The 26,117-nt window shown below is 41.2% G+C and overlaps 1 protein-coding gene across 9 annotated transcripts in view; it reads left to right on the forward strand.

The window, feature by feature from the left end:
- The first annotated feature begins 10,154 nt into the window (after positions 1 to 10,154).
- LRRC4C (leucine rich repeat containing 4C) overlaps positions 10,155 to 26,117 on the forward strand; it is a 498,265-nt gene continuing 482,302 nt past the window's right edge. For all 9 annotated transcript variants that reach the window (XM_048306071.1, XM_048306074.1, XM_048306073.1 and 6 more), the window contains exon 1: positions 10,155 to 10,786. The gene's annotated coding sequence lies outside the window, so the exon portion shown is untranslated. The remainder of the gene's footprint in view (positions 10,787 to 26,117) is intronic.

Here is a 26,117-nt window from a genome sequence, read left to right on the forward strand (position 1 = left end):
TCTCCTTTATGTTGCCAATCCAAGTCTATCTGGGACACCTCTATTTTCGCAGCCTGATCTACCTGTTTGTTGTTACGATGTTCTTCATTAGCCCGGCTCTTGGGGATGTGAGCATCTACATGACGGACCTTCACGGATAGCTTCTCTACCCGAGTGGCAATGTCTTTCCACTCTTCAGCAGCCCAGATTGGTTTTCCTCTGCGCTGCCAGTTTGCCTTATTCCACCTTTCCAGCCAACCCCACAGAGCATTGGCTACCATCCATGAATCAGTGTAGAGGTAGAGCTTTGGCCACTTCTCTCTTTCAGCTATGTCCAGAGCTAATTGGACAGCTTTGAGCTCAGCAAATTGGCTCGATCCACCTTCTCCTTCAGTAGCCTGTGCAACTTGTCGTGTGGGGCTCCATACAGCGGCTTTCCATTTCCGGCTAGCGCCTACAATTCGGCAGGAACCATCAGTGAAGAGGGCGTATTGTCTTTCACTCTCTGGTAGCTCGTTATATGGTGGGGCTTCTTCGGCACGTGTCACCTGCTCCTCTTCTTCTTCAGAAGATAACCCAAAAGTCTCACCTTCCGGCCAGTTTGTAATTATTTCCAAGATCCCAGGGCGACTTGGGTTTCCAATTCGGGCGCGCTGCGTGATGAGGGCAATCCATTTGCTCCAAGTAGCGTCGGTGGCGTGATGCGTGGAGGGAACCTTTCCTTTGAACATCCACCCCAGCACCGGTAGTCGGGGTGCCAGGAGGAGTTGTGCCTCTGTGCCGATTACTTCTGAGGCAGCCTGGACTCCTTCATAAGCTGCCAGGATTTCCTTCTCTGTGGGAGTGTAGTTGGCTTCAGACCCTCTGTAGCTTCGGCTCCAGAATCCCAGTGGTCGGCCCCGAGTCTCACCAGGCACCTTCTGCCAGAGGCTCCAGGACAGACCATTGTTCCCGGCTGCAGAGTAGAGCACGTTCTTCACCTCTGGTCCTGTCCTGACTGGGCCAAGGGCTACGGCGTGAGCAATTTCCTGTTTGATCTGAGTGAAGGCTTGCTGCTGTTCAGGGCCCCAGTGGAAATCATTCTTCTTGCGGGTAACCAGGTAGAGAGGACTCACGATCTGGCTGTACTCGGGAATGTGCATCCTCCAGAAACCTATAGCGCCTAGGAAAGCTTGTGTTTCCTTCTTGTTGGTCGGTGGAGACATTGCTGTGATCTTATTGATGACCTCAGTGGGAATCTGACGTCGTCCATCTTGCCACTTTACTCCCAGGAACTGGATCTCTCGGGCAGGTCCCTTGACCTTGCTCTTCTTGATGGCAAAACCAGCTTGCAGGAGAATTTGAATTATTCTCTCTCCTTTCTCAAACACTTCGGTTGCGGTGTTCCCCCACACAATGATGTCATCAATGTACTGCAGATGTTCTGGAGCCTCACTCTTTTCTAGTGCAGTCTGGATCAGTCCATGACAGATGGTGGGACTGTGCTTCCACCCCTGGGGCAGTCGGTTCCAGGTGTACTGCACGCCCCTCCAGGTGAAGGCAAACTGGGGCCTGCACTCTGCTGCCAGAGGAATGGAGAAGAAGGCATTGGCAATGTCAATAGTGGCGTACCACTTCGCTGCTTTGGACTCCAGCTCGTACTGGAGCTCCAACATGTCTGGCACGGCAGCGCTCAGCGGTGGAGTCACTTCATTCAGGGCACGATAGTCCACAGTCAATCTCCATTCCCCGTCAGACTTGCGCACAGGCCAGATGGGGCTGTTGAAGGGTGAGTGGGTCTTGCTGACCACCCCTTGACTCTCCAGCTCGCGGATCATCTTGTGGATGGGGATCACAGCATCTCGATTTGTCCGATACTGCCGGCGGTGCACTGTCGAGGTGGCAATTGGCACTCGTTGCTCTTCCACTTTCAGGAGCCCAACTGCAGAAGGATTCTCAGATAGTCCAGGCAGGGTGTTCAATTGCCTAATGCCCTCTGCCTCCACAGCAGCAATCCCAAATGCCCACCTGAGTCCTTTTGGGTCTTTGTAGTAGCCATTCCGGAGGAAGTCTATGCCCAGAATACACGGGGCCTCTGGGCCGGTCACAATCGGATGCTTTTGCCACTCCTTCCCAGTCAGGCTCACCTCAGCTTCCAAAAGGGTCAACTGCTGTGATCCCCCGGTCACCCCAGCGATGGATACAGGTTCTGCCCCCACATGTCCCGATGGCATTAAAGTACACTGTGCCCCAGTATCAACCAACGCATCATATTTTTGTGGCTCTGATGTGCCAGGCCATCGGATCCACACCGTCCAGAAAACTCGGTTCTCCCGTGCCTCTTCCTGGCTAGAGGCAGGGCCCCTCTAGCCCTGGTTATCATTCTTTCCCTGGGCGTACATGCTCGAGGTACCTTCAAGGGGATCTGACATATCATCCTCCCTTCTGTAATGCCTGGCAGCTCGGTCACGGGAGGCTGAGGCTACCTTCACCTTAGCGGAACCCCCTCGGTTAGTGCCTCCCTCCTTGAGTTCACGCACCCGCGCTGCCAGGGCAGAGGTGGGTTTCCCATCCCACCTTCTCATGTCTTCCCCATGCTCACACAGGAAAAACCACAGCTCAGCTCGTGGGGTGTACCCTCTCTCTCTAGCAGGGGGACGACGGGCTCTGACTTGGGGGCCTGTGACTCGCACTGGTGCCACACTGACCCTCCTCATCTCCTCCCTCATCTCCTCCCTCATTTCCTTCCTCATCTCCTTCATGTCCTCTTTGAGGTCCTGGACCACAGCAGAGACATGAGCTTTCAGCGGGCCATTGATCATGCTGTCATAATGCCTGAGCCTGTTGGCAACAGAGCCCACTGTTTCTCGGGTATTGTCAGCATCAATCGTTGCAATGAAGGTGGTGTATTGTGATGGCCCTAGCCTTGCCAGGTTCCACATCATCTGTCCTGTGCACCTGACCTTATCGGGGTCATTATCATGCTGTCCATCCTTCCCAAAGAGTACCTCTAATATTGCCACCTCTCTTAGCTGTTGGATCCCTTGCTCGAGTGTCTTCCACTGCATTCTATGATGATACTCCTGCATTCTTTCTTTGTGAATGAACCTTTCTCTCACACTCATTAAGAGCCGCTCCCAAAGAGAGAGAGGCCCTGGCTCCCTCACAAATATCTGGTCCACACCTGGGTCCTGGGTCAACGATCCCAGATACCTTGCCTCACCACTATCCAGTTGCACACTTGTGCCCATAAGGTCCCAAACCCGAAGCAGCCAGGTGGTATAAGGCTCACGCCCCCTTCGCACAATGTCGTTTCGCATAGCACGGAGACTGTCGTGCGACAGGGACTCAGTGATGACTTCTGGCTCTGGCTCTCCTGCTGGTTGTGAGGGTCCTGGTTGCCCATCATCATTAACTGGTCGTACTGATTTGGTCTTATACTTCCTCCTTTGCACAGGGGCGACTGCTGCTGGCTGTGGTTGTCCTTGTGGTTCAGCTGAAGCCTGGACGGTTGTAACATCCGTGGGTTCCACTGCTGCACCATCGGACTCACCCTCTTTGGGGCAGGGAGAGGGTTTTTCACTAGCTGAGGAGGTGTATTCCCTTAGCAATTGGCATATCTCCTGGCGCACCTGGCCCATCTCCTGGCACATCTCCTTGCGCACCTGGCCCATCTCCTGGCATATCTCCTGGCGCACCTGACCCATCTCTTGGCACATCTCCTGCATCCCTTTTGCCAGTACCCCCACCCAGTTTGGGTAGTCCATTTCTGAGGTGGACTGTTGGGCAGTATCAGTCTGTGGGGCGGGATCTCTAGTGTCTGGGGCTGTGGCAGGCTCTGGCTCTGGGGTAGGATCTCTAGTGTCTGGGGCCGTGTCAGGTTCTGGGGTAGGATCTCTAGTGTCTGGGGCTGTGGCAGGCTCTGGCTCTGGGGTAGGATCTCTAGTGTCTGGGGCCGTGTCAGGCTCTGGGGCAGGATCAGGCTCTGGGGTAGGAACTCTACTCTCTGGGGCCATGTCAGGTTCTGGGGCAGGATCTCTAGTCTCTGGGGCTGGTGTCCGAGTAGATATCCAAGCCAATCTCAACTTATCCTTGAATGCTAAATAGAGTAGGCCTATCAGCAGCAGATGGTTAGTATTCAGAGGGAATTTAAACCCTTCGAAAATTGATGGGGTGGGCCCAAAGAACTGGTTGAGGGGTTGGGAGAAAACTTCCCCTGGTGTCATTTCCTCACAGAAGGTACCATTGTTAACATAACCCCAAAAACATGTGCTCAGTGTGTGATAGCTGTTTATCCATGAGCCCACATTCCGGAGGAAGTTAAAAACCCATGAATTCCTCACCTTCTCGACCCATAACGCAAGCTGGATAACAGCAATGGTAGCCTTAGTCAGAGGACCCATATTCAAATAAGGAGCTGCAAAGGGGAAGAATATAGCCACGGCTACATGCCACCCAAACCAGGGTAAACTAGACCACATAGTGCTGCCTAACAAGGTTCCAATATCCAGCACACAAAATAAAGTTATCGAGGAACTGTTATTCCTTTTTCACCTCTATCTCTTAATGCCCTCAGGCCCCACGTTGGGCGCCAAGATCTGTCTCGGTTTTGAAAAGACAGGTGTCTGCTAAGGAAGGCAGAGGCCCCCCTTGAAGTGGCAGATATAACCCCTTTTCCCTCCAAGTTATTATATTTTGAAATCAAGAGCCTTTAGGCGAAGATGTGGGAAATAGGAATAACAGTTCTTTACTATATATATATATGTATATAACCAGTCAAACAAAACAACAACAACTCTGGCAGTAACAGCAATCACAAACCCAGTGCCAGCCTTCTCGGCTGTCGGGCCCTTTCCCCTCGGGTGCAGTTCCGCTCGCAGCCGGCAGGGGCGCTGGCGGCTCCCGGTGAGCAGGGCAGGTGCGATGGTTCCCCCGCGGCTGCAGGGGGCGCTCCGGAGCGAGCTCGGGAAACCCGCGGCTCTGGTGCCCTGGGATCCCGGGAAGGATGGAACAAAGGCTTCACAAACCGCTGGGCAGCTGATCCCGGGCTCTCAGGAACAGCAGGCTGAAACGGCAGGGACGAACGGCAAATCCCGGGTGGCAGACGAGATGTATCCAGATGGGAAAAAAAAACCACGGAGGCCCAGGCAGGCAGGGCGAGCAGGGCTACAGCGTAGCGAAAACTCGAAGCAGCAGCGGAGCAGGGCAGCCACAGCTCGGTCTCCAGCAGGGCAGGGAAAGCGGCTTTTGGGGTCCCGGCGTTGCTTCCAGCAGGAAGAAAGAACGGCCAAAAAGAAAGAAGCAGCAGCTCCTTTCTCTGCAGCTTCTCTCTCCGGACGCTCAGAGCGAACTGTCCCCACACCCAGGTGTAGACAAAAGAGTAGCCAGGCCCGCCCCACTCCCCTTTTTGTCTTTCTTAAGTACAGCTATTTGTCCCCTAGCAACATGCATATGGGAGAAAATTCCTTTAACAGGAAAACCTAAGACTAAACTAAAACCCCAACAGAAATATATATGTAATGGTCATGAGCTGAACTTCTAAAACAGCCTTTCTTTTTCATGCTTTCAAACAAGGCTTTAAACTTCTTTCTTTTCTCTGAAGGAAGAAAGGTAAGCAAACATGCACTTATTTTTTACTTCGGACTTTTTATCAAATTGGTTTTTTGCCTAAGATATTAGGGTTGGGAAATCTTTCTTCAAATAATAGCATCCAAATAGCACAAAATCAAGGTGATTATGATTTGAATTTCAGCATTGCAGAATTAATTTGAATTACAGGCTTGAGGCACTGAATTAAAGTTTTTTAGGTAGAAGGTTGGAATCTGATGGTAAGTCTCTGTTGGAACTAAAAATACCCTCACTATAAATTACTCAATTTTTCAAAGTAGTTGGTTAAAAACAAACTGCTGCTATATGAAAAGCCTGTCCTTACTTTAGGGCAGTAAATAGTGAAAGATAGTACCTAGTATGTTCCTCAAACTCTGAGGAACTTGCTTGTGTTGCTCCTAGACTACGACTATGAGTTTTAAGATATAAAGAACATGACGAATCTGTTTGCTGCAGTTTTGCTGTTGTGCTTTTTCTCTGGAGGAGAGGTTTAGGATGAAAGAATTACCATTACTTATATATCTATTGCAACAGTAATGCATACACCCTGGCAGAATACTTTTTACAAAATTCTTGTAACAGTAGAAATCTGTTTACCCCTGGTCTTGAATATAAACTTTGCAAAAATTTCACAAGTTAGGTGGCCATTAATTTTTCATGTCTCCAGATAATATGTTCTTTTGTTTGTTTGCTCTTCCACTTTTGTTTCTTTCATTGTTGTTTGTCTCCTGAAAATCTTTGTGGTTAATAATAGGCTTCACAACTCCCAGGAGAAAGATCATTGTGATCACTTTTCCAAAAACCTCAATATTGTTCAGTTCAGCTCGGAGGTTGTCTCAGGTCCAACAGCGGCAGTGGGTCTGGGCTTCTCTGGGAACAGCTGCCACTGCCCTCTAGCAGAGGCAGTAGAAGTTGCATGTGCTGCTTCACAGTCCCTGTAGTTTTGAGGCCAGTGTATAAATTTACAGCATCCACTGATCCTGGCTTGAAGTTAGGACTGCACTAAGCAAAGTGGTGGATGAGAAACTGGTGTATATTTTCTTCTGATGATTGTCACCAGGGTGCTCATCGTGGGTAGTATGCACTCCAGCAGCTGTAACTCTTCAAACTTCATCAGCCAGAGGTGTCTGGTCATACTGGCTGACAGCCTCAGCCTGTCTACAGGAGCCTCTTGGGTCATTGTTCACCCCTGCTATGGTCTTGCTAATGCTTTCTTGGTGTGGAAATCATACTCATAAATATGCCTATTACTTCATAAATAAACTGAAAATTAAGAGGAAACAAGGGAACTGGTTGCAAATAGCATATGGAATTTGGGGTTCACTAAATCAAATGATGTCAATATAATAAAAAACGTGAAACATTGCAAAAATATTTGAGGGACTTTTGGAGGTTTCTTGTGTGGGAGCATGTGTGCTGGGTCAGTACTTTCTCTGCTGAGGGCTTTGCTGAGCAATAAGCTTGTGTGCTTCACTTGTGCTGAATTTCTGAAGTTTTCAGAGGAGTGATATTGATATCAACTGACAGGTCATCAAATTCAGCTGAATGAGGTGAGGGCCAGAGTGAGAGGGAGCTGAAGTCAAGTTTCTTTTTTTTTTTTCCTCCCCCCTTGGGAGGTGGGATGGGGGAAGGGAGTGATATATCTGCCTGGTTTATATTGCACTGTAAACTGCCTTTGTTTTAACCATAATGTGGGAACATGAACAAAGATGCTTGTAAGACTGTAGTAATCAGGGGAGTGATGAGATTGCCAAAGTGCAGCCTGTTTTGGAGAAAACACCAAATTCAAAAAGCAAAAATCCCTGGAAGTGCAAAGAATATTTTTTCCTTTTGATTAATATTAAAGTAATTAGCAGGCAGTATGGTTTTAAAAATCACATAAAGGCAGGTGAGGTAGGACAAAAGTCCTTGCCTGTGCCTTTGGGATTATGAAGAAGAATATTTGGAAAATACCAACAGTAACTTATGCTTGCACAACATTTAATCTTTCTTCCCCCTCCCCCCCCCCCCCCCCCCCCCCTTCTTTAACATGTATTGTGTCATGGAAATGGAAATTAGAATGCAAGTCAGTTTAATTACTTTTGCTGTTGTTCTAGTCCCATGGATTGTAAATATTAGATTTATGAATAGATTTAATTAGCTTTGGAGTCTCTTTTTTTTTTAATATACTCAAGCAATTTTGGCTGCACCTAGAAAAAGGTCATGGAAAAAGCTGTCCACAGTGGACTTTGGTCTAGACAGGAGGTCTTCTTTATAAAAACTTAGCTGACTAGTTAGAACTATAAATGTTATATCACTGATGAAGTTGTTAATCTGAGAGTAGCAAAATAACTTATGCCACTGTCTTAGAAAGCAGAACATGCCATTAGCTTCATCAGTATGTGCTCTGGGATGATATGTTCTCAAAGTAGAAAGTGACAATGTAGTACTATACTCTTGGGGCATGCCCATGGGATTTTGGTCACTGCAAGAGTGTTTGACTGAACAGAGCAAAGTCAATACAAAGGGCAGCTAAAGGCATCAGGGCTTCTCAGCATGAGGAAATAAGTCCAGGCTGCTTATGACAGAAGGCTATGAATCTGTGAGTGTAATACTAAAGCGTGCAGAGCATTCCTGTCTCTGACTTTGCAACTCCTTGTGGCACAGATAATTAAAGGCTGGCACAGTGTACTTGGGAAATACCACTATTTGCTTCCCTTGATCTGATGGTTGCCTGTGACAGTGACCAACACAGGCAAAACTTTGGCTAGATGGATCTTCAGTCCAAACTACTGTGGCTACTCATATTCCTATGTGGATAAGCATGTTTCTATTTGTGGATGAGTGAGAACCCTCTCTAAGATCCACAAGTGAAGAAAACAGCAACATAAGATGTCATGCAGTGTTTGAGAATAGGATGGAGGGTGAAGAAAGGATAATGTAGAGAAGCGAAATAATTGCAGTAAAGAAAACAGTTACCATTTACAAATTCTCCTATTGGTTCAGTGGACTTTTATATAAATAAATCGTTTTAGATTTAAATTATACAGCAATTTTAGCCGAAAAAGTGAACAAAAGCCCAAGTGGCGATGTGTGATTTGTGAAACAGTGCAGGTGTTCCATCTTCTGAAACTGCATCCTACATTTCTCTTTCAAGATACCACACCCTCCTTCTCATGCTGTGTGGCTTTGCAAGTTCACTGGCTGTTAAGACTGCAGGGTTTACTTAACAGTAGAAGAGTTTTACTCCATGTCAGTATTAAATATTGTGGCCACAGTACTTATGGACAGTGCCATGGTACGTTGCAGTCCTTTGTGCTACAGTAGCAGTAACAACTGCCAGGGTCAGTGCATCCAGGCTTCCTTGACAGCTATCCTATGGTTGGTGTATCTAAAACTCCCCAAAGCATTCCCACTGTGTTCAGTCACAGTTTGGTTGCTGAAACTTGTGGTGGTAGCTCTTTCTGTGATATGAAGCACCAGATTCATTTAATGTAGCTCATTCTTTAGGGAGCTCTGTCAAGTGTATCTGGTTGCTCAGACCTATGAACTGGCTCCTTAACAGCCCCACATAGTTATAATTTACTGTAGTAATCCCAGAACTTCTTCTGAGGAATGGTTTATTTTTGCTTTCATGTTTTTGAAGGAGTCTCAGTCTTCAGTCTCCTGAAGGAGTCTGAAGTGTCATCTGCTGCAAAAAGCTGAAATTATGGATGACAAGTGAGACAGCAGCGTTTGCATCCTGAACCTGATGCAGAGGATCTGAATTACCTGTGGGAAACCAAAGGCAATATGACTGTTTTCATATTTTATGAGTGAATTACAGCTAGGACTTGCACTTACCACAGCAGAACACTCAGGTTCATGAACCAGTGCAGGTCAGCTATTTAGGTGATACATGGAAAACCTGTTTTGGCTCTTGGACTGAGAACTCTAAACTCATTTCATAAGTGAAAGGTTTTGGCAGAGCAATTCTCAGTAAAGGAGGGAATTTCAGGCACCTTCATAAATGCAGTGCTGGATGTCTGCCTCCACTGACATTCTAATTTTTTCTTTTCCTGCCAGAAATCTTTTCTTTTCTAAAAATATTTACTTGACTCTGCATATTGCTGCCTAATCTAAAGATGGATAATATAGTGCTGATTTTAAAATCCCAACTGGTACAGGACATAAGAATGACTTTTAAAACATTGCTAAAATGATCCCTTTGGAACAATTTTTTAAAGTGATTATGCTCTTTTGGGTATAGTGTGGTTTCTACACTACCAACCCCCCCCACTCCCTCTCCCTATAACCACTGCTGCTGTCCTAATCTTCTAGACCATTTAGTACCCTCCTCTTATCCTAAGTAAAATACAACTGCTGGCTCTGATATTCATTAGGTGATAATCCAGATTAATTCAGACTTTGATGTAGAAACAAGTCCTATTTCAGCTGCCAAGAAATCCAGATTGCCCCATGGAAAATGCACACACACATGCACGTACATACACACACACATGCAATATGTAGAATGCCTTAAAGAAACTGTAGCTAACCACCTTATTAGTATTCCTCCCTCCTCTGTGTTTCACTTGCAGCAACAGAGGGCTGAGCAAAATGCAGTAGAACAGGGACAGAGACAGAGCTGGCAATCATCTCGGTGCAGGCTGCTGAATGTAGGGGGTGGGGGGGATGCAGCAAAGCAAGATTAATAACCTTGCCATAATCCTGTGCACCCTGGAAGGAGATACCTCCGGTGACTGAGCTGTTCTTGTCTTGATTAATTGGACTGAGTGAATGAGTGGCTGGCAATCCACCTGGTTTGGAGGCGACCCCCTGGTTTTCTGCTCTCTGAATCCTCTACCCATCTGGGAAGGTAACAGTGAGACATACCATCTGCAGCACACACAGCAGCTATTGGAGGCTACTACTGACAGTTTGCACTACAGTTTTTTGGTGAGCAAGAAGCCAGGTATATTGTACAGTAGGATATTTTTGTGCTCAAGCTACCGAATTTCACAATCTGGTCCTTCAGCAGCCCCCTACGCTCCCTTTCCAATTGCCTTTGAGTTCTGGGCTTACTTTTGGCATAGACTCCTGGACGCATTTTGCTGGGGATGGAAGAGCAGTAAATGGAACCTCTGAAAACTAATTGTTTTGCTTGTGTGTGACTCGAGAAAGAAAAAAGCTAAAAGAATTAAATCCACTTGGAGGAATTTAAATTTCTTTGTGAGAAGTTTATAGAGGGACTGTTCTAAAGGTAAGTCCAGGGGATTGTCTACCCCTTCGGTTTCCTTGTTTGTTTCCTGCTTGCTTGCTTAAAGTAGGGAAAAAAGGCTAAAACATTGGTACTGGGTGCATACGGAGTGTGGTGTTTGTAAAGTCTGTGCTTGTAATTTGCATCCCCTTTTTACTTCCTTTTCTGTTTTTTTTTTTTTTTTTTTTTTTTTTTTTTTTTTTTTTTCCTCCTTCTCCTGCCATTTGCACAGTAAAGATGCTTGCAAAATAATAATCTATAGGGCTTCTGGAAAATGTTAGTTAAATAGCACTATAAAGCTCCTTGTATTTCAAAGATAGTAGAATTTCTAGGACGAGAAATCTTTTAATTAAACAAGCTAAAATATTTGGAAAGTATCTAGAATGGGCAAGAAATGTAGTTTATACAGTATCTTCAGTAGAAGCCTCCATATTTTCATAAATCTTGTCTAGTTTTTTCTCTGCATTTCAGTCAGCTCTGGAATGATGAATATGTAAGTACAAAGCTGTTTCTGCTGCCAAAGGAGAAGGTAGCAGAATAGAAATTTGTGGATTTGTGCATCCACTTACATGAAGTTCATCTGTTTGCTTCTACTTAACCTTTTGAATGCTGCTTTCATTTTTTTGGGTTTTTTTTTGGCTACAGAATTTATACAATATGTAGGACCTAACAGTAATAACTCTTATGGTATAAAGTGCCAATCACAAATGGGGTCTTGTGGGCCATTAATTTTTGGTATGGGGGTGCTATTAAGCACTCAGGTGAACAAAGTAAATGCCTCATCCAGCATGGCTCATGGCACTACAGAATTTCTGGAGATCTATCAGTTGTATTGCTCTGGTGCTACTCAGTATTTCAACCTGGCACTTTTCCTCCCCCTGCACCCCCTTCCACCAGTGCAGTTTCTACTGTAACAGTATGACTGTTGTAGCCTTTCCTATCGTTCTGTTAAATAATAGAAATAAAATACCATGGCACTGCAATAGAATCAGAGGTCTTGTAGTTGAGCTTTTTTTTTTTTTTAATTGCTGCACTTTTAGTACTTAGCATTCCCAAGGAGGCAAACAAACCATCTGTAAATACATTTCAAAGATGCTTCGTTCTCCAAGTGCAATTGCTAGGTACTCATGCCTTTTCAATTATATGAATATGAATGAGTAATATGGAAGAATATGGTATCTCTTTGAAATACTGCATAGCTGGACACATAGTGTAAATAGACAAGGATCAAAATATAGTTCTACTGAATAACCAGATGCTGAGGGGCTTCTATAAGTATGTATACATATATAATGTATGCAAAGAAAAGGGGAATTACATCAGATTTGTAAATACAAGGACACATCAAATAGGGTGATCTATTTGGTACAAAGAAGTATAATGACCCTTCTTGTAACAGATCCTGTGTTGTAAAGCTAAAAACTTAATGAAAAGGCTCTGCTTCACAGTAATCAAATCACTTTATATTATTGCATCCTGTCAGTCAGTCCCTCTATTTCCCACTGGTTTTGCATAACAGCTTTAAAGATGGATTAAGGAAGAAAGGAGAACTGGTTATAGGTGTGTTTCCCCTCATTTTCTGGAAGTGATGCTTCTGTATTGCATGTGCATTTACTGTATATGATTATGACAAACAGATCTCTTTCTGGGCAGGATGCAGTTTGCCATAGTTTTCCCTCATTGTACTTTCCTCAAGCCCTGATTGCATGTAGCACAGCAATCTTATTTCACCAGGCAATGAGCTATGTTCTCTTTTAACTATGGGGAACAGTTTCTGTGTAATGAGGGCTAAAAAAAAAAAAAGTGTGTGTGTGAGAAGAAATGAAGAAATGACAACTGATGATTTTTAGAGCTTTACCCTGACTTTAGAATTGAAGTATAGAATGAGGCTATCAAAGCAGAGATGTTGACTGGATGAAAGCAGGGGACAAATGTTCTGTCTGGAGATGAAACTTTCATGTTCCAGCGAAAAAGACAACACATTTTTCTTCACTTCCATTTCTATGTATTCTGATGTATGGAATATAAATTTAGTAGTGTTGCCTTAAACTGAGTGGAAGAGCAGTCACCTGTATGCTGGAAAAGAAGCATGTCATCACTCTTTATGGTGTCTAGCTGTTACTAATCATCTGTTTTTTCATGTAGTCATGTTTTTTCGTTATCTTCTTATATTGCAGACTAAAGCAAATGGTGGTTATTTGGTATTTTAACAGGCTCACTGAAGAGGAAACCTTGTGCTTCTCTTCTCGTGTTCCCCCAGTTGTGTTGGTTTAGTAGGTTTTCATTAGAACTTTCCTGGGATTTTGATTCAGATTTCTTAATTATACTGTCACACTTGCTATTTTGGGGGTTTTTTTTGCATCTCTTATATATTATATGGTATGTAATGTAACATGGTATCACAGGATCAATTTTGTTTTTTAATACCATTGTTATTCTAATGGTAAGAATGGAAATGAATAATACTCAGTTAGCAGGTTTTATGTGGGAACAGACTTTAGCACCAGTTGGACTGTGTGGGGGTTTTTTGTTTTTTAAAAAACCCAAACCAGTAGTTAATCTGTAAAAAGAATATTAAGTGTTTCATTTTAGTGACCCTTAGAATTTCAATTGCATCTCATAATGTAATGCCCCATATAGCTTCAGTCTCACCTAATGTGTAAAATCCATTCTACTCTGTGCTCTTTGGCTGCTTGTGTGAGCTCAATCCACTATCCACAAGATGCTTTGTGCATCTTGCTGGAATATGACAGGAAGGCCTGCTTGGGTCTTGCAGTAAGTGTGTCATAGGTAAAGTGTCTCAGTAGGAATATGGGTACAATGAGATTCTCATGAGCTGAATTGTCTAAACATTGTTTGAAGAATAAGTGGAAGATAACTGAAATTTCTTTTTCACTTAGTTCCAGTTAATTGAGCAGCTTCCTTTTCTTGTTGCTGAAGTCAGCCAACCAGGCACTAACCTTCTCCAGCACATGTTTCTGTGTTTCTAAGACCCAGGGTACTTTACACATGAATTCTTTCTTCTGAAACAAGCTGGGCTGACAACTGGTAAGGCAATCTTGAAGCAGTGCAGTGGAATAGAAGTAAGGGGAGACTGGGAAAGAGGGAGATGTACCAGCAATTCCAGGACTTAAACCAAAAGAACAAGCTCCGTGGGATGGCAGAATACGTCATTTTGATTGCTGACTCATTGTGTTGGTCTGCAATATTATCTTACACTAATGTGGTGACACTGGCCTGGTTTTGAAATAAGGAAGCAGGAAAGAGTAGTTTATCAGGAACACATTGCTTACAAACATGTACCTCTTTGACAAATGGTCTGATCACTGGAAATTCATGCAGGTGGACTTAAGGTTCTTAACTCTTTAAAAGAATTAATAGTAAGTAAAATTTACTTTTTGCCACTTAAAGGAAAATGAAATTACAAAAATACATCCTTTGAAATGACAAGTCAGGTGAATGAAGTAAATTGCATTCCCCCCTCTCTTTCTGGATTACTCACCTTCCCATTTCTTTTCATTCTGTGTCAAAAGATAAAGTTTAGGAGTGAAGGAGGCTCCAAATTCCTGTTCCTGGGCTAACAAGCAAACGTGGTAGATAATATGCTGCTTAAGAGTCTTGAATCTAAAGCCAGTTAACTTTAATTTCTAAAACCAATTTCAGTATTCCTAGTTAGAAGTGTGAAAGTGGAGTTTGTTTGGGAGATTTGCTTAATTTCTTAGCTTGTCAAAAAGACAGTTAATTGGGTTGTTTAGGGAAGACACCAATTGTGGTGCTACTTATTATTTGGCTTTTCACAGATTGAGGTAGCTAGGAAGGCATCCTTTAATAGTAAGAGTTCCTTATATTTTTATCAAGTTAGTGCAGAAGTTCATGTACTTTTGAGTTGTATAAGAAAAATTTTAAAAATGGGAGAATATGTTTATTTAGATATTGTAGCTTTCAGGAGTGGTCCAAAAGAGTAGTGTTGAGAGCATGGTATATGTATAGGTGGGTATCTGCCCATATCTAGAGGCTGTTACTTTTCAGATTGCTAAAATAGTGGTGGTGAAATTTGCAAAGTTAAGATCAAATGACCCAGTGGTATGCTGAGTTTTCTACAGCCATTTCATATTGCTAAGCAGGAAACTTAGTGTTTTGGTGTTCTCAGAATCTGCAAGATGCTGCCATGTAAGAGCTCTTGCTGCCAAACTTAGAGTGGTTACATAAGGTAGAATCCTATTGATCCTGGGGGAGGGTGGTGGGCAGAGATTTCTTCAGAAACTGGAGACTTTCTTTCTCAGAACAGATACTGCAGAGGCAGAACTGTAGCAAGAAATCTAGGTCTCTTCCCAGTGTGTATTGAAGCTTTTTGCACAGACAATCATTTTGTCATTTGCCAAAATTTCTTTACTCAACTGGCCATCAGTGGTAAGTATTCTTGGTGCCTTGCAGAGGCTAACAGAAAGGTGTGAAACAAAAGCATGCTTAAATGAAGCTCATAACTGCAGACATGAAGGGTTTCTCTTCCTGCATTTTTTGCATATCTTTGAACTTGCAACTCTTGGCCAACAGCATTTTCCATAACCTCTATGGTAATTTTAGATGTTGTTTAGGTAGGTTAAATTTATGTCAAGGAATCATGAAGTCCACCATGTACTAGTAACTACAGAATAAGTTCCAGTCCCATTGTTTGTCCTGTTTACAAGAGTAAGAACAGACTTTTATCAGTCTGTTTAGCTTCTCTGAAACAGCTGATTTGGTGTGAAGGAAAGATGGCAAGTGAGGTGGGAGGGTAGTAACTCTTTTTTTGGAAATGTTTGCTTAAGTTCATTTAACTTCCTGTGGGAGCAATAGAGGGCCTCCCCTTTCTCTTGTTTAGTTGTAGGAGAAAATGCTGTCAGTGCAACACGGGGCCATCAAGAAGTGGGTATACTTTTTGTAGAATCTTGGCTTGCTTTTTCAAATATCCCAACCAGTATATGAACTTTACTGTATTTTCCGGTGTCCCAGCAATAAACTGGCAAATGAGAAAGAAAAGCAATGCTTCTATACTAGAAGTGGTGCACCACTAGCTTATTAAACACATTAAAGACATCATTTTGGTATAATTATGTAAACAAAGGGATGGCACTTCTTTGTCTGTGTGATTTCTCCCTCACCACTTATTGTTCATCAGTTAAGCATTGTTGAAAGCATCAGTAGTAGCTTCTAGCTGAAGAGACAAAGCAAAGGTGAGTGTTCTGAGGGTTAGGTCTTTTTCCAAAGGCTTCATGTTAGGGCTGCATTTTTTTCAACCTATTTTTCATTTTCTCTGCAGCCACTCGTGATAACTCTGCATTTCATGCAAATCTATAAATCTTCACTATACCTTTGGTTATTTCAGGAAGAAAATTATGCACTTTGAAATTAAATGATCTACCTACTTAAAACCTGCAGGAGTACCTGCCTTCTGGAAAGCAGAAAGTTCAATAGGAAAAACTGGAGAGAAAAGGGTGGAATAAGGTGAACTCAGAGATTACCCCAAAGGAAAAAACTGTTTTCTATTCTTGCAAGAGTACAAATAGGAATTGCATTGTTCAGATTGCATGTGGAAGAAAGTTTCATTTTGCATGGAAAGGGTAGTTTGGCTGGGAGAAAATGGGTTGTAGAGTGTTCTTTTAAGCATCTCAAGCATATGCTTCAGAAATAAGTCAAGTCTCAAGTTTCCATTTTTATTTTGAATAAGGTTAATAACAGGAGTGGCATTATGAAAACTCCATAAGGGATTTGGAACTCTCTTGAAAAAAGCTTTGAAAAGTTAAGGCTTGGATTGTCTAGGAAATCTGAAATACAGTTCCTTAAATAAAGGAATATATATTAAGTAAAAATAAAACAAGTCAGGACAGAACTTTGTGGAAGTACTGCTCCACTAAAGACTCTTCAGTTATTGTATTTAAATTAGGTTGTAAATATGAAAGTCATGTTCTTTATCTGTTCAGCTATGCAATCATTCTTCTCATTAACTAAAAATAGTTAATGTTAGGATCAGTTGAATTCAGAAAGCCTGAAGCAAACTGAGGCATGCAGAAGAGGTAATTTACTATGTAGGTATGCAAGAGCCTAAGTAGCCAGAAATAGGTTCAAATCAAGTGATACATTGAACATTTGTATCATGTAATAGAACTGAATGGGTAGGTATTTTCATTACTGGAAAAGAAAATGTTATGATTTCTGGAGATCATGAACTAGATCTCAGAATATTTGACAATGGCAGTTTTTATGTAATCAGGCATATCTTCCATGAAAAATATAAGCCAAAATTGTGTAACTTTTGACCATCTTCAGCAACTAAAAAATTATGAATAGATTTATATTATCAGCTCTAGAATATGCAGAGGGATTTGGCTAAGTTAATGTATGGCTGGATTAATGTAACCTGTGCCATCAGGAAGTAAACAGTTTTCTTTCTCCTCCTCATGTTTCATATCACACCAGTTCCACATGGTTTTTTGCCTCTGAAATTTCGGTGGGTGCTTGCAGTGGAGTGGGCTGTGTAGGGTAGCATTGCTCAGAGGCACTTCTTGTTTTCCTGTGACCTGCAGGAGAGTGTCTGTGCTCTTTACTGGAGAGCAAAGTGGCCTCGGGGAGCAAGGATTGCCCTGGTCCTCCTTGGCTCTGTCCTGCCATGCAACTACCATGTGATTTAGGTGAGTGGTAAGGCAGAAAGAGTATAGCCTGACTTGTGAGCTTTCCTTTTCCTCCTTTGTCATTGATATTCAAGGCTTGCTGCAGTAACCCGATGCCCTCCTTTTACAAAAGTCACAACCCTTTCAGACCACAAAAGATCCCCTCAGACTGGGATTCCCTTGACAGTCAGCTTTATAGTTTAAGCAGCTTTATGAAATACGTGCAACAGTGACAGTTGAGAGAGGTAACTAGGAGACTTCTTGTATTATAAATACTTAGCTTGGGAGTGTGTGCTTAAGGGTCTTAAGATGCCTAAAAGAGTCTCTTAATCTGCCTTAATTCTTGTTATTATATTCTTTTTCTGAAGTAGGCGGAGATGCAAAATCTTTCTTTTAATTTACATGAATAGAGAAATTCCACACCTGTCTCATTGAACATTATATTTTTATGTGATATTTTATGATTTATATGTTCTACTAGACATGTTTACAGAATGTAGAAAGGCAGGAAAATCTATGTAAATTGTCTGTCCAAAAAACGTATATTTATGTAATGTAATTTCCTATTTGAAAACAAAGATTTTTTGAATTATGAAGATTTCAATGATTTTTCCATCTGGAATGTAATGGAAGATTCTGAGGTCTAGGAGTGGAGAAGATCAGCTTACTTCAACATCTCTTATCTCTGTGACATAAACCTACTTCTTGGTCTTGGAATGAGCCAACTTGAATGTTTGTTGGTGTCAGCAGGAAACAAGCTTCCCCAAAATCACCCTTCTCTTTATGCTTTTGGATACGGGAGGGTAAATTGTAGGAGAATGAAGGAGAATATAGGAAACCATACAAAGTCATGGCCTTGAGGATACAGAGGAAGTAAAGATGGATACAGTTACTGCTCTGATATTCATAAATGATTACTTTGCTGGTAGAAATGAATTTTGTTTTTATTAAGGGAGGAGAGAAGTCATGACTTGACAAAATGTGCTTTCTAAATCTGTGAATATTTGGAAAAATAACATTCATTTCTAAATGTAACATGACTAATTATTTCCTAAGGTTATTTTGTCCTAGTTTTAATATCTATTATACAATGAGAGTGGTCTCCTTTTTTAAGCAGAAACCATGCCTGAGCTTTTAACACTTAAATTCTTTTACTTCTGAATGTTGCTGATAATTCTTTCTTTCCATATTGTTTAACTCTAATTGGTGTACTAGAAGGCTGCTTTCATGATCTTGTCCAGGCCCTTGGGCAATGTAAATGAGTAGGTACTTCCAATAAGGATATCAGTTTATGAGAATAAACATTTGATCTCCAGTTGTTCTACAAATTGTTGTCTAAATAGTACTGTTCAAGTGTAGGTGCATTTCCGAAGTCACTTCAGTGCTTAATTATTTAAGCCTAGCGGTGAGCACTACAAGAAGCAGTGGAGAAAAGGTCACCGGTGCAAGAAGAGCTTGTCTTCTACAAAAGGCCTTGATGTTCCATTTGATTTTAGTAGGATAACACAGACACTAGAAAACATTAAGAATTTAAGGTTACATGGGTTTTTTACCATTGTTAGTAATAGGACTGGAAATTGCCTTTTGTTAGTGTAATACTGTTTGAATTTTTAATATTACAAAGCTAAAGAAATGTTTTAATTGTTTCCTTTTCTAAAACAAATCATGAACATGCTCCTACACTAAAAATGTTTTGAGCAAGACTACTAGTGTAATACTATGGCATTTTGGTTTTTCTTTTAACATCACATCTTAAAGGCTGCTAGTTGAGCTGTTGATTTTTTTTTTCCAGTTCTCTAGAGCCTCAATTTCATTTTTATGATTTGATGTTATTATTGAGAAGGAGTTGATGTGTGGGTGATATGAGATGAAACTAATGTGTTTTGTCCTTGCTTTCATCCCAGATTGGAAGTCTGTTGAATTCTGTTGTTTTAGTAGACAAAAGAAAATAATACACCTAATCAGTTGTCTCATTATATACGATCTATCCATTAGACATGATAATCCCCAATAGTACTGGAAATATGCACTGCCTTTAAATCTAGAGTAGTGCTCTGGCCCTTTTGGAGGGAGCAGGCTTTTTTCCTCTACTTGTTGACATTAACAAAGTCCAGGTAGGTACGGTCAAAAAGAATAGTCTTATACTTGATGTACTATAGGCGTATGCAGCTACTTTGTGATCTGTCTTACTTGCTTTTGCTTTCTCTGTGACCAGTTTTCCTGTAGAGTAAAGAGTGTGTAGATTTATGTACTGTATAGACTACTAAAACTGTTATTGAGCTATATGCATTATACTGGTAAATTGTTCCCCCAGTGCATGGCTGCTACCCCTCAGGACAAAAATGAGAAGCTTCCCTGCCACCACCTTGTGTACTTCTGACACTTGTGCTTTTTCTGAATAACTTGCTTTCTCTGTATTACAGTAACAAATATCTTTAATGGCATTTCATTATACATATGATGCCCCAAGTTTCATAAAATGAGGAAATGCTTTTACTGGCTTGGGCTTTCAATTTCTACTTGCAGGCACTCAGCAAGCAGTAATTTTTTTGAATTTGTTGTTGAATGGCTGTTAAAATGCAGTTGTTTTGTGAGATAAAGCAATACTTCCCTTTAGAGATCATACTATTTAAATTGGCAGAACTGGAACAAAATGGGATGCCCAGCCAATGCATTATCGTAAGGATCAAGGCTATGGTTCAGATATTTGGTCTTTTGCTACCTGTGACCTTTAAAGATAAAATTATTCTATTTAAGCTGCTGCTCCCCAGGCAGGAGTGAGGATCAGTACACTAGTGTTACCTTGTTACTGCCTTTTGCATTACCTTCATTGGCTAAATAGGTTTAAAGCTGCACTGCAGTAGTGTAGGACAGATGGAGAAAGGGATCACCCTGGAGATGCCTGCATCTGAACTACCTGCAACAAGCTCTAACTAGAACTTATGCAACTGCTATTCACATTGGATGAGGGCAATAAAAGTGGATCACTATGTCAGGATAGTGGGCAGCTTTTGTGTCATTAGCAAGGTTAGTTTTGGCTTTGTTTGTAAATACTGCCATTGTTAATTCATTCTTGTACTTTGCTTGCCCTTTGCCGGTAAGGATGGACATGAAATATGCAAGCAACTTCTGACTCATTCTCTTTCACACCGGCTCAAGAATAATTTGAGAAGTATTAAGCACGAGTTGAGTCACTAAATCAACCATGAAGTTCTGACTTGCTGTATTGGAGGCTGTGTCTTGCTTTCCATTGTTTTGCATAGCTCCTGCTCACAGTGGGTGTGAAGATCCAGCCACAGTCTGTAGAGCAGCTTATGCTCATACATCGTGTTACAAACCTTGCTCTGGAATTGCAGAGGTTGAAGGTTGGTTGTTTCCCCCAAGGGTAGAAACAACAAAGTAGGACTATGAGATCAGTTTGAATAATAGAGATGAATATTACAAAACCCATACAGGTGTTGAGCTGCTTTAATTGCTTTGTAGCTGCATAGGGAAACTTGAGGACAGATATAGCTCTGAGGACACTGACTGCTAGAACCCAGAAGAGCTGGACCTTGCAGCAGCTCTGGGACTTAGAGACCCTACAGCAGTCCAGCCAGCTGATCCCAGCAAAGGCTCTGATTGCAGTGTTCGGTAGAATAACACCTGTAGCAAGAGTTTTAACAAAGTTAAGATTATGGTGCCTTGAAGCTTATAGTCACAAATTTAGAGGAATCTCTGCTCCCTGAAGATGATCCATATGGCATTTAATGAATATGATGATTATAGGCTTCCATCAAAAAGTAATATGACTGTGATGATTACGCTTAAATTTACGAACTATAATAAAACATTAATGCAACATATTCCTGTTGCACTTGTTGAATTATCCCATAGCATTTAAGGTTTGGGTTGTTACTTTCTATTGAACTTGACTGGAGGATCCAAAAATAGAAAATTATTAATAAAAAGCAGACTTTCACCCTTACCCACCTTGGTATGTATTTCTTTACAGAGCAAGTATATTTAAGTTTAGGCTTTTATTTACTGTTGAAGCACAGAACAGCACTGTAACATTTGACCCCTTCTCATCTGTTGTGGTACAGAAGATTTGTTTAAAATGGTTCATAAAGATGGTGGCTTTGAGTTCTGGTTTTGGAAATTAATGCATTAAGAACTTGCAAATTCATAAGAGGTGATGAAACTATGTGGGGTTTAACGTTTTCAGTTCTTGGATATGACAGAGAGAAAATTTAAACAATGTTTATATTTATTACTATGTATGTATAGTCTTACCCTAGAAAGCTTAAAAATAATTTAAAATTCCAAATCTGAACAAGAAAAAGCACTGAGTCCTTTGAGACAGTCCCTACCATCCTCTGCATAAATACAACTATGATTTAAAGAATACATTTAGTAACACTTTAGCTTTGTTATGATGTTTTGTCACCATCAACAAGGCTGTGTCTGTATCAAAATACTTTGGGCTAATTTCCGTTATGAAATAACTTGAATTGACCTTGCCTTTTGACTTCAAATCTCCATAAATACAGATACTCCTTGTCTCTGCTGCCTTCATCGTTCTCTTAAACACTGCATGACACTAGTATTTTCAGGCTTTGTTTAGAGAGTAACACAGTATCTATTGAGCAGTCCATTCCAATTCTTGTTTATACAGCTAGAAATAGTGTGTATGAGCATATACACACATCTATTATTTTAGAAGTTTCAAGTGCTTTTGTCATAATCACTTCTGCTACAACAGAAGCTTATTTTCTGTCCAAACCACCAAAACTTCCTGTACTTGTGAGGTGAACAACTATCAGAAACTTTGTAGATGGCCTTTTTGTTTTAGCCTGTGGGAAGATTAAGTTTCAGCTGGAGTTGGAAGTAGTGTCCACCCCGCCTTGCCTCCAAACATTAGCTGCATGTTTCGCTAACCACAGCCATTTGCCTCCTCCCCCGTAGTAGCTTCCTCCATAGTGCTTCCTCCGCAAGCCTTTAGAAAGACTGTATCTGGAGCCCAGCATTAAAAGACCATTTAAGTGAGCCCTATCTCTACATTAAATCTTTTAATCTTTTCTCTTTGCTGGTTTTTTCCGAACTCCTTACTGAGTTTTATCACGATTGAAAGTAGTTTAAAAATCGGTTTGTTTTCTTGGTGACCTGGAGCTGCTTTATATGTAGCTCCTAAAGAAGCGCCTCTTCTAAATTCAGTGTATTATGGTGCAGCTCCAGACTTGGGAGCAGCCGCCAGCAGGGCTCGTGGAGCACTGCTCCAGCTGCTTTTTCTGCCTAATTGCACCGAGAAGGGAAAGAGCGGAGTGGGGAGACAGCAGGGCTGACCGCGTTAAAGCATCGTGCCGCCCAGCGAGCAGGCGGAGGTGGTGCTAACAACTCATTAGTTTATTAGCTGCAGGTATGGTTGTGGCTTGATATGCTTACAGGCAAGCATGTAAATCCAATAAAAATGAGGTGAAATGGCCTTATTACCTCTCCCAATCTCCCCCCTCCCTTTTCTCATGACAGTATCTTCTCTGATACAGGTATATAATTTATTTGTTACCTGCTTTTGACCTGAAAAGCTAGCTAAGGTTCAGGGCATGAAGTACTGTGTTAAGAAGAGATGTTGATGACAATAACTTTTCTGAATCAGTTCACTGAGACATGAAGGAATTGAGCAACAGAACAATGACCTAAGCTTACTTCAGACACTGCTCAGTTAAAAAAAAAAAAAAAAAAAAAAAAAGAAAGCCTTAATGTTTAGAGTAAGAAATGGGTGCCTTTTGTTTGTGGTGTATGAATTTTGATCACTCCCTCTGATCCTTTTGGGTTTTTTTTTTTGTATGGAACTGGACTGGCTAATGTGACCACTAGTCATTGAGACATCTCTGCCCGGTCAGGGATGTGGAGGTTGCTGTATAAAGTACTTGGTTTGATGAAGGAGACTAAAACAATCTTGTAACTATAATGAATAGTGATTGTTTGCACCTTGGAACAACAAAAATTTTATAAAATCCATTTCTTTCCTAGCTGGAAGAACACAAATGCTCCATACCCCTCCCCTTTATATTTTTAATTTTTTATTTCTCTGCCACAGGGTCCTTTTGCCAGGTTGGATTTGGTAGTGTGGAGTGTCAGAAAGTAAATGACAGTACTTTGGATCTATTTAGTTCCTAAATGAATAATGAATATCTTCCCTTGAAAGAAAGACTATCTGGCTGCTTATGTGCTAGAATAGCTGGTAGGGTTAGAATTATCTTTAGGAATCAGAGTAAAATCCCATTCAGACAAATATAAAGTGTTCAGAACTCTTGTTTAATGATTCATGTAGATGTAGGTGTGCATAATCACATTACTTTTACCTGAGTCATGCTTTTTAAGGTAGTTTTTAAGTCACATCAAATCTGAATTTGGAAGATGTGAGATCATCAGTTCTACCCTAGATGAAAGCTTTTCAGCAAAGTGCTATGGCCAAGGGCTAAAATTTGTGCAAAGTCCAAAGCTGCAAAATACTGAAGTTTCCTTTAATTATCTCAATTTGAAATTGGCCTTAATAGGAGTTATGACTATAAAAATTAAACCTATGACTCTGTCAGAAAACCAGTCATGTTCAGAGTCTAATGACTTGGAAAGTGATCCCATATCTATAGTCAACCTCACTACCAGTATAACAGTGTGTGACTGAATTCAAATAAGTGTTATTTCAATTTTTGTTCATCCACTTGACTCTTGAAGTATAATACTTTTTTTCTTGCTTGCTGTGTAGAACTAGTCTTGCAGTAGGAAATTTAGTGGCTTGATTTACAGACGGGCTAAGTGATTTCATATGTCGTTAATACTTAGGAATCCATCAGTTGGGAAAAAAATCTTTTAATTCTACTTACTCTAAGTGTATAAGCATGATTAATTTTAGATTCAACCTGGAAATACAAAGTGGTCTCTTTTTTTTTCTTTCCCCATTAAAAAAAAAAAAAAAAAAAAAAAAAATCTGCGTCTGTTAAATGGAATTGCCCATGAAGTTTTGTAAGCCTGGAGAAAGACCAGTCCTTGAACTCTTTCAGGGCTATTTTGAAAAACATTGTGAAAGTTGGGCTATTCTTCTGTGTTTCTTTCAACTATCAAAATCTTGAGAATCACCAGCCTTTGTATTTCTGAAAACATTAGTCCTTGCGGCAGCTTGTTAAACGACAGCTGATTCTAGGACTTTACATGTATATGTGAAAGCTATAGCACAAATCAAACACTTGTAGAGGACTATAACACATATGTTACTGGTAATAAGGTACATTCACATGATGGAAATTATTCTAATTCTAATATACACGTGTGGAAGTCAGGCGCTCATAGTAAGGCATGCTAGAGATCTATCTGTTTAAAGCACTTTATAACCATTTAAAAATGTTTCAGCATCCTTTGGATTAAAAAAACCAAACCAGTAAAATGGCCATTTTCCAAACAGAAAATGATACGGAAGTATTGATAATTTTGGTGTATTTATCTTGGGGTAGCACTTTAGGAGCATCTTGCTACTTAGCTAATGCTCACTCATTCATTATGTTTCATATGGGCCAGCATATTGGGGTATTCTGTTGGTGGAAGTCCAGTGCAACACTGGGTATAACATCAGCAAGATATTATAAATGTTCCTTCAGAAAAATCCACTTGCATATTGAAATTGTGCAAATACAATAAAATTATAATGACATATGTCATGGTTTATTCTGTGCCCCAAGTTAAGGTATTAATCTTTTTATTTAGGATGTTAAAGAATGAATGAACAGCTTAACACATGGCAAGCTACTTCCAAATAACTCTTCAAACGACTAGAACAGACATGTGAAGTAAAAAAAAAAAATAATCACTGTTTTCTTGGTTTCTTCTTTAGGTATGAAGAGTAATACCAGTGTCCAAAAGAAGCAGCTTTCTGCCCTGTAAATGATTCTTCCTCCTGCTTAGAACCAGACCTTTATTAATACTTTGTATAGTTGCCAGTAATTTTAGAGCTCTTTTGAAAACAGTTATTTGCTTCCACTTCTGTCTCACTTTCTGTTCTTATCTGTGTAAACTTCATCCTTTTCTGGGAAGAAAGACACTTTTCTTTCCCTCTGGAAATCTCACTTGACATTTAGCAAGGGATGTTTGTAAGAATGTCAGATTGATGAGAGCTGTTTGCTGAAGTCTCACCATGTTCATTCAGCTGAACAATATCTGTTGTTAACAGCTATAATTATTATGAACAGGTTTAAAAGGACAAGCTTATTCCTGTTCTTTGGCAAGATGCTTTTGAGCTGCTGGTTACTCAATAGGAGTACTTGGTGCATTACGTTGCTTTTCATCATCAAAGTGCTTACAGATATGGACTAATTAAGTGCATCAGAGGCTATCTGTAGGTCCCTTGGTGGAGGTGAAGTTAATAACTGCTTCTTTGTTTATGGTGTACATTTTGTGAATGTTTGGGTTCATACTAACAGGCAAGAGATAGAGACATGGCCCTTGTAGTTGAGGTATGAGTCTTTTGCTGAAGTTTTGCTTGGGACTTCTGGACATGGCTTCACATTTCCATATATCCTATGGGCATTCAGTAACTATCATTAAGGTTGGAAAAGACCTCGACTATCATTGAGTCAAACCATATAAAACTTTTCTTCTCTGGTAAGACAGGACAGCACAGATGTGGCTCTGAAATCAAGGTGAGGCAGTAGTGG

This window comes from Corvus hawaiiensis, chromosome 6 (genome assembly GCF_020740725.1).
Source record: "Corvus hawaiiensis isolate bCorHaw1 chromosome 6, bCorHaw1.pri.cur, whole genome shotgun sequence".
Classification (NCBI taxonomy): domain Eukaryota; kingdom Metazoa; phylum Chordata; class Aves; order Passeriformes; family Corvidae; genus Corvus; species Corvus hawaiiensis.